At 35.1% G+C, this 6,000-nt stretch overlaps 1 long non-coding RNA gene across 2 annotated transcripts; it reads left to right on the top strand.

The window, feature by feature from the left end:
- The first annotated feature begins 2,829 nt into the window (after positions 1-2,829).
- Positions 2,830-3,266, top strand: LOC149208539 (uncharacterized). 2 transcript variants are annotated; one of them, XR_016252780.1, is made up of 3 exons: positions 2,830-2,881; positions 2,973-3,120; positions 3,213-3,266. It is a non-coding gene; the product is annotated as an uncharacterized LOC149208539 (long non-coding RNA). The 2 variants fall into 2 exon arrangements; XR_016252779.1 differs by having other exon boundaries at positions 2,838-3,120.
- The last annotated feature ends 2,734 nt before the right edge of the window (positions 3,267-6,000 follow it).

The following is a 6,000-nucleotide window of genomic DNA, read 5'->3' as shown; positions in this document are numbered from 1 at the left end:
TTCTGTATTTCTGTTCAGAACTCCACGGGGTTTCTGTGTAGCTCCTCAAATTTTCAGGTATAGAAGTACCGTTTTTTTTTCTGCTCTCGTATCTCATTTAATAGCTTCAGTTTCTTAAAAACCCTAGGTAATAGTTTGGTAATTCCTTAAATTGCAGGTAAGATAGCTATTCCGTCGTCACGACCGTGTTGGTTAACAGTTTTTCGACTGCTATTATTCCAGGTGCTTCGATTATTAATTTTTTTTTCGCCTATGTTGTCTTTCACAGTCTTCGCTTGAAACCCTTCTTGAATAATAGGTTCGTTCCTAAATAGAATCTAGGGTTTCAGAGCATTGGATATCCGCTATAAATGTAATGTAATTGGATTTTAGAAGTAACAGATGTCATAGAACTCAAGAGATACTGCATAATATTATGAGATCCTTTTAAGAACAGCTTTGATAGTTTCATATGGGCTTGTAATTGTGTATATATGTTTTTGCAGTGTTATTGAACAACCTTTAGGTAGAACCAATCATCCTACCTTTCAAACGATGGTAGAATCCAAAGCCATTTTGATATGTTGTATTATCTACGGTCTCGGTCATATTTGTTTAAATACTTCGTTTTCAAAAGGTATATCCTTCCTCTATCTGCATGTGTTTTATGTGTTGATCATGTTGTTTTTAATCATTTCCCTGGTAATTTGAATTACCTGCTGTCATGTTATAATTTGTTGAATCTCTATTTTCGATAGTTCTTGTAATCAAACTCTCATTAATTTCGTGTTTTCTTACCTTTGTTGAGTATCTCAAATGCCAATTTTCCATTAAGAATTAAGAATTAAGAATAGACTATCATCTCCAGTTAAGATAGACCTCTGTTAATATATACCTGTATTTTAATATACATAAATAATAATCAGATTAAATACCTAATTTATTGAACCCTGCATCTAGTAACATGGATTCCCTTTTCTGTTTAATGTGTTGGTTTCATTTTCTTCATGGATATGGTAACACGAGTTTACAGAGTACATAGGCTAGAAGGGCCCGCCCCCCTTAATTTTCGATCTCTTTTACTAAAACAAAAAACTTGATTTAAGGAGATAAATCTATATGAACTATTTGAAATGGCTAATATAAATACCTTTGAGAAATATTTGGCTGGGTAGCAAATGCATTTGATTATAATACGGAGAGCGTATTCAAATTTCCCAGATGTTTCCCTCCTCAATGCCTGCAAATTAACTAATTGTAAGGATTTTTTCGAAACTACTGATATGACACTTTTTATTTGTCAATGATTTTGCTTCTCTAGCAGCTAGACTCGAACCCTTTCTTAGGTACTAGGGATATCCTGAGTGTGGTAGTGATCTAGCATTATTTATCATTCCAGACAGGCAACTGTTTAAGAGCGAGTTGAGTTCAGGGTTAACCCGGGTTCAGGGTTAAGCCTTGTAATGTTGGACATTCAAAAGAGACAGAGGTAAAGACGTAAAGCCGTTGGGTATGCATGAAGGACGAGAGGCAGGCAGCTGGTAAAGTTGTGGGCTCCACGGCAGTCTACGTGTTTGAAATATGTTTTTGTATTATACCTTTATTTTTGCATGTGTGACAAGTGTCTAGTTAAAAGCTTTGTCTTTAACTTGTTTAAAAGTTGTGTCTTTACTTTCTTACGGTTTACCTTGTTACAATATAGTTTGTCTTTGCTTTTATACTTGCATTGGACAATTTCGATCTCTAGACAGTAAGTTTTATCTCAAATATTTCTATTACATCATAATTCTGGATATGATTTTGCTGAAATCATTTTCATGTTATAGTTATAGTTGGTTATTCATGTGAAATATTCTTATAAACTCATATATTTTTAATTTGAATGTAAAGGTTATTACTCTAACGGGTTTTCTTTCGTAATAATTCTTCTAAACTCGCTATGTAATCTACACTCTTTATGCGCATATACATTTATTTTATGTTTTTTTTGTAAATGTACATATATTTTATATAACATTCATACTATGTATATACCTTCTAACACATTCGTTTGATTTCGTAAAGTAATATTTTGAAAAGAACCAATTTTTTCTCAAAGATTTATATTACTTCATAGTTCTCGATCAGATTTTACTGAAATTATTTTCATGTTACAATTATAATTGGTTTTCAGTGCATTCTTCTTATAAACTCATATGTTTGTTATTTGCATGTAATGGTCATTACTCTGATGAGTTTTCTTTAATAATAATTGTTATAAAAACGCTATGTAATCTACACTCTTTATACGTATGTACCTTCTTTCATTTTTGTAAATGTACATATATTTGATATAATATACATAATATATATATACACCTTCTAACACATTCATTTAACTTCATAAAGTAATATTTTGAAAAGAAAGAACATTAGTTTACTATTTCATGAATTCTGATACCATACAAGTCTAATATGACTCTTTCTATAATTATTTGCTTATACTGCAAGAAATTTCGTTTACTAGTCTTTTGCTCCTTCCCAATAAAATTAAATAAACAATCTTAATCAACTAAACAATATTTTTACAGAATAATTTGTGTACATCGACTTTTTGTTAATTTCCTGTACAGACTCTCAATATTTAGTTTCCTATACATATTCTCAAAGTACATCTTTATTTTATCATGTCATGCTAAAAATAAATCAAGCTTTTCAACAATTTAATGATCTAGAATAAAAATAGAGCAAAAAAATATATTTATAGTTTTTATTTCCTGTATACCTGCAAAAGATTCACATGGGATAAACTACTTTGTTATCGAAGAAGTGTTACAGAGTACGCTGAGAAATGTTTGTTGTCTTACCTCGGATGCAGGTCAGCTGGGAAAGAGCAGATCATGAGCTTTGAGAAACTGTTGTGGTAGCCAATACCCATATTTTGTGCAAATTCTCTTTTAAGTCTAGCGTAATCCCACCATTTTCTTAGCCTTGTTGTTTGTTGCCTGGCGCAGTAGAACCACACCTCATTGCCAAACACCTGTGTTGCCAATGACAGGAGTCTTTGCCGCTACTCGATCCAAGTAGGTGTGGATGGGCCACAATGAATCCAAGAATCCCGCCAGCGACTGCATGGTTTATATTATAACTATTATTTTGCAGGTGGAAATGTTTATCTCAGATACTTTTATTTTTTCATTTCCTTAATTAGTGTTTGATTCCATATCCTTCCTGATTTTGACTGGTCATTGCAGAGCATAAGTACGAGATTGTTAAACGATTGCATGCTAGAAAGCACATATGTGGAATGACCGGCGATAGTGTTAATGATGCGCCTGCGCTAAAGAAGGCAGACATAGAAATTGTTGTTGCTGATGCAAATGATGCGAAAAAAGCATACATATAGCCCTTTCAATCTTGCTCAATCCATTTGCTGTTAGGTAATTTGCAATGTACCTGCAGACCCCGGCAGGGACTACCGCCACGGGCAGTGGCTCCTTGTTTTAATAATATTTTAATAAGAGTGTAGATCAAGACCATATGCAACAACTTATGGATTCGAACAGAGGAAAAACAGGATCCCATCACTAGGAGAAAACTCAACGAAATAAGCCACGATCGAGCTAACTGCAACAAAGCTGGAATAGATAAAAAAAACTAAACCAACCAGAAGAGATAGCCGACACAGCTGGACGTTTATCAGCCCAACCATACCGTTGGATGTATTTAATTTAATTAAATTTTTTAAGGAATAAATTGAAAAGTATAAATTGATTTTTCTGAATCAATAGAGGAAAGCTTTGTTAATTTTATTATTATTATTATTATTATTATTTTTTTTTTTTTAGAAGATCTGGATTATCTCAAAATAAGTCAAGTTCGTTTTATTTACTCATTTTTTTCAGACATTAGAAAATCTAGATTATGTTATAGTAATTTAAGATCAAATTTCATAGTCTAAGTTCCCATTAGTTAAAGGGAAACTATAACCTTTTATATTTATTATAATTCTTATTGAATTTGGAGAGAAAAGTGAATTTTTTTTTAAGTTGTTCATTATTTTATTTTTCTTTAATTAAAATAAATAAATATCTTGATGAGGGTGGATGATCATGGTATGAGTAGCACAACTCGGTGTGTATGAGACCTGTATGTATGACAAGAGTAAGAAGCAGGAAAGGAGGCAAGGACAACTGGCATTAGAGGTTTAGAAACCTCGAGAAAGAAGGAGCGTGGTATAAACTTTGGGCGGCAGTTTTGTTACACTATTTATGGTCTCGACTCGTAGGGTATGTGCGATAGTGTGGGTTGCAAAACTAACATAGAATATGCACAGATCAACAACTTGTGCAAGCTCTCTCGTGTCGTGAACTTGGTCTATATCATTACAATTGGTCTGTAGGAATTGCAAAGTGTTCATGTTTAGAAGCTCAATCACTCACTGTGCGATCCTGGGGCAAGGGTTTGTGGGTGTTTGCACTACTTCTGGTTCATGTTGGCAGGGTATGGCGTCTTGTTGGTCAAGTTCACGAGGATTTGTTGACATACAACCTTTAGAACACTTGGTGGGGTTTTGGTAAGTCTCTCCTTGAGAGTCCTTACCTAGAAACTTTTTCCCTTTGCTCTAATTCTAATAGTTCATTACTCCTACATTTTCTTTATTCTTCACTAGAGGGGCATTGTGTTTTGGGTGAGCAACAAGCCAGGGCAGTATTAGCATTGGATTCTTGGGTGTCGGGAAGTGGGAAATTGGCATTTGGTTGGTCATAGTGGTCTACTTTGGGTGAGACCCCCTCTGGTTGTTTGTGGCATCATTGCCCCAGAAGGGTGGGGGCCGAGACAACAATTTGTGTGCGTGGCTTGGAAGCCTATGTGGGTTGGAATTGTAGTTCCTCTGAACATGTGTAGAAGTGGGCCTAGAGCTCGATCCATAGCTAGGCTCTTTTTATCGTGGTTTGTTGTAATTATATAGATGATGATGTAGAGAGGTCGAACCTAGAGGGGGATGGGGCCTTGCAGCGTGCTTGCAGCCAACCAGAGGATCGAGATGGAAAGGCGAGAGTAGTAGACGATGAAGGGGACACTAAGTTGGTGGAGGAATTGGCCGAGGACCAGGCTCCATTACGAAGTCGTGTGGACCAACCACCATCCATGGAATTCCTAGACTTGCGGATGCAGAACATAATGGTAGTTTTGGAGGATATGAGACAACAAAGACATGATGATCGTAACGAAGTAATCGCATTTATGAATGACTTGCAACAAAACTAGTGGGATATTCTTGATCGCTTGGTGTCTATGCGAAGGATTCAAATGTGCACCAACGACCGCCTATATGAGATGGAAACAAACCTAAATCACCTAGAATTTCATGCCCATCAAGATACTGAACCTCCTGGGGCTAGACATGCACCTAATTTCCCTCATGGTCTATGATGTCTGTCTGTTGTCTTCTTATTCTCTATGTTTTCTGGGTTATCTAGTGTTTTTTCTTTTGGTTACTATGTAAAACTTGACAGTTTATCTTTAAGAGAGATTTTTCAGCGTAAATCACATGAAATTTCATTTGTCGACGCGTTTCGAACCAACCAGTGTGGTTCATCGTTAGGACAAGTTGAAGAATCAGATCTAGCTTTGCATATTAAATAGATAGAGCAGAACAGCCAACGGCTATAATTCTTGACCAAGCAACGGCTATATTGACTAATGGCTAAATTTTACTAGCCATTCGATGTTTTGCTCTGTCTATTTTAATATGCAAAGCTAGATTTGATTCTTCAACTTGTCTTGACGATGAACCACACTGGTTGGTTCGAAACGCGTCGACAAATGAAATTTCATATGATTTACGGCAAAAAATCTCTCATAAATTTGATATGGATCACAAAAGCCTCAATTCAACAGTTTATCTTTAATTTTTGCAGCGCTCTCTTGGCTAACAAATCCAATCGGAATGAGGTTGGGAAAGAAATGACCTTCATATTTATCAATATAATATTTTGAAAAATTAATTGAAAAAAATTAACCAACAAAAATAAATAA

Source organism: Pinus tabuliformis, chromosome 1_2 (assembly GCF_031772625.1).
Source record: "Pinus tabuliformis cultivar Carrire ecotype Pingquan chromosome 1_2, CPIR1, whole genome shotgun sequence".
NCBI classification, from domain to species: Eukaryota; Viridiplantae; Streptophyta; class Pinopsida; order Pinales; family Pinaceae; genus Pinus; species Pinus tabuliformis.
Note: the sequence above shows the minus strand (reverse complement) of the source record. Positions and strands in the feature narration are given on the sequence as shown.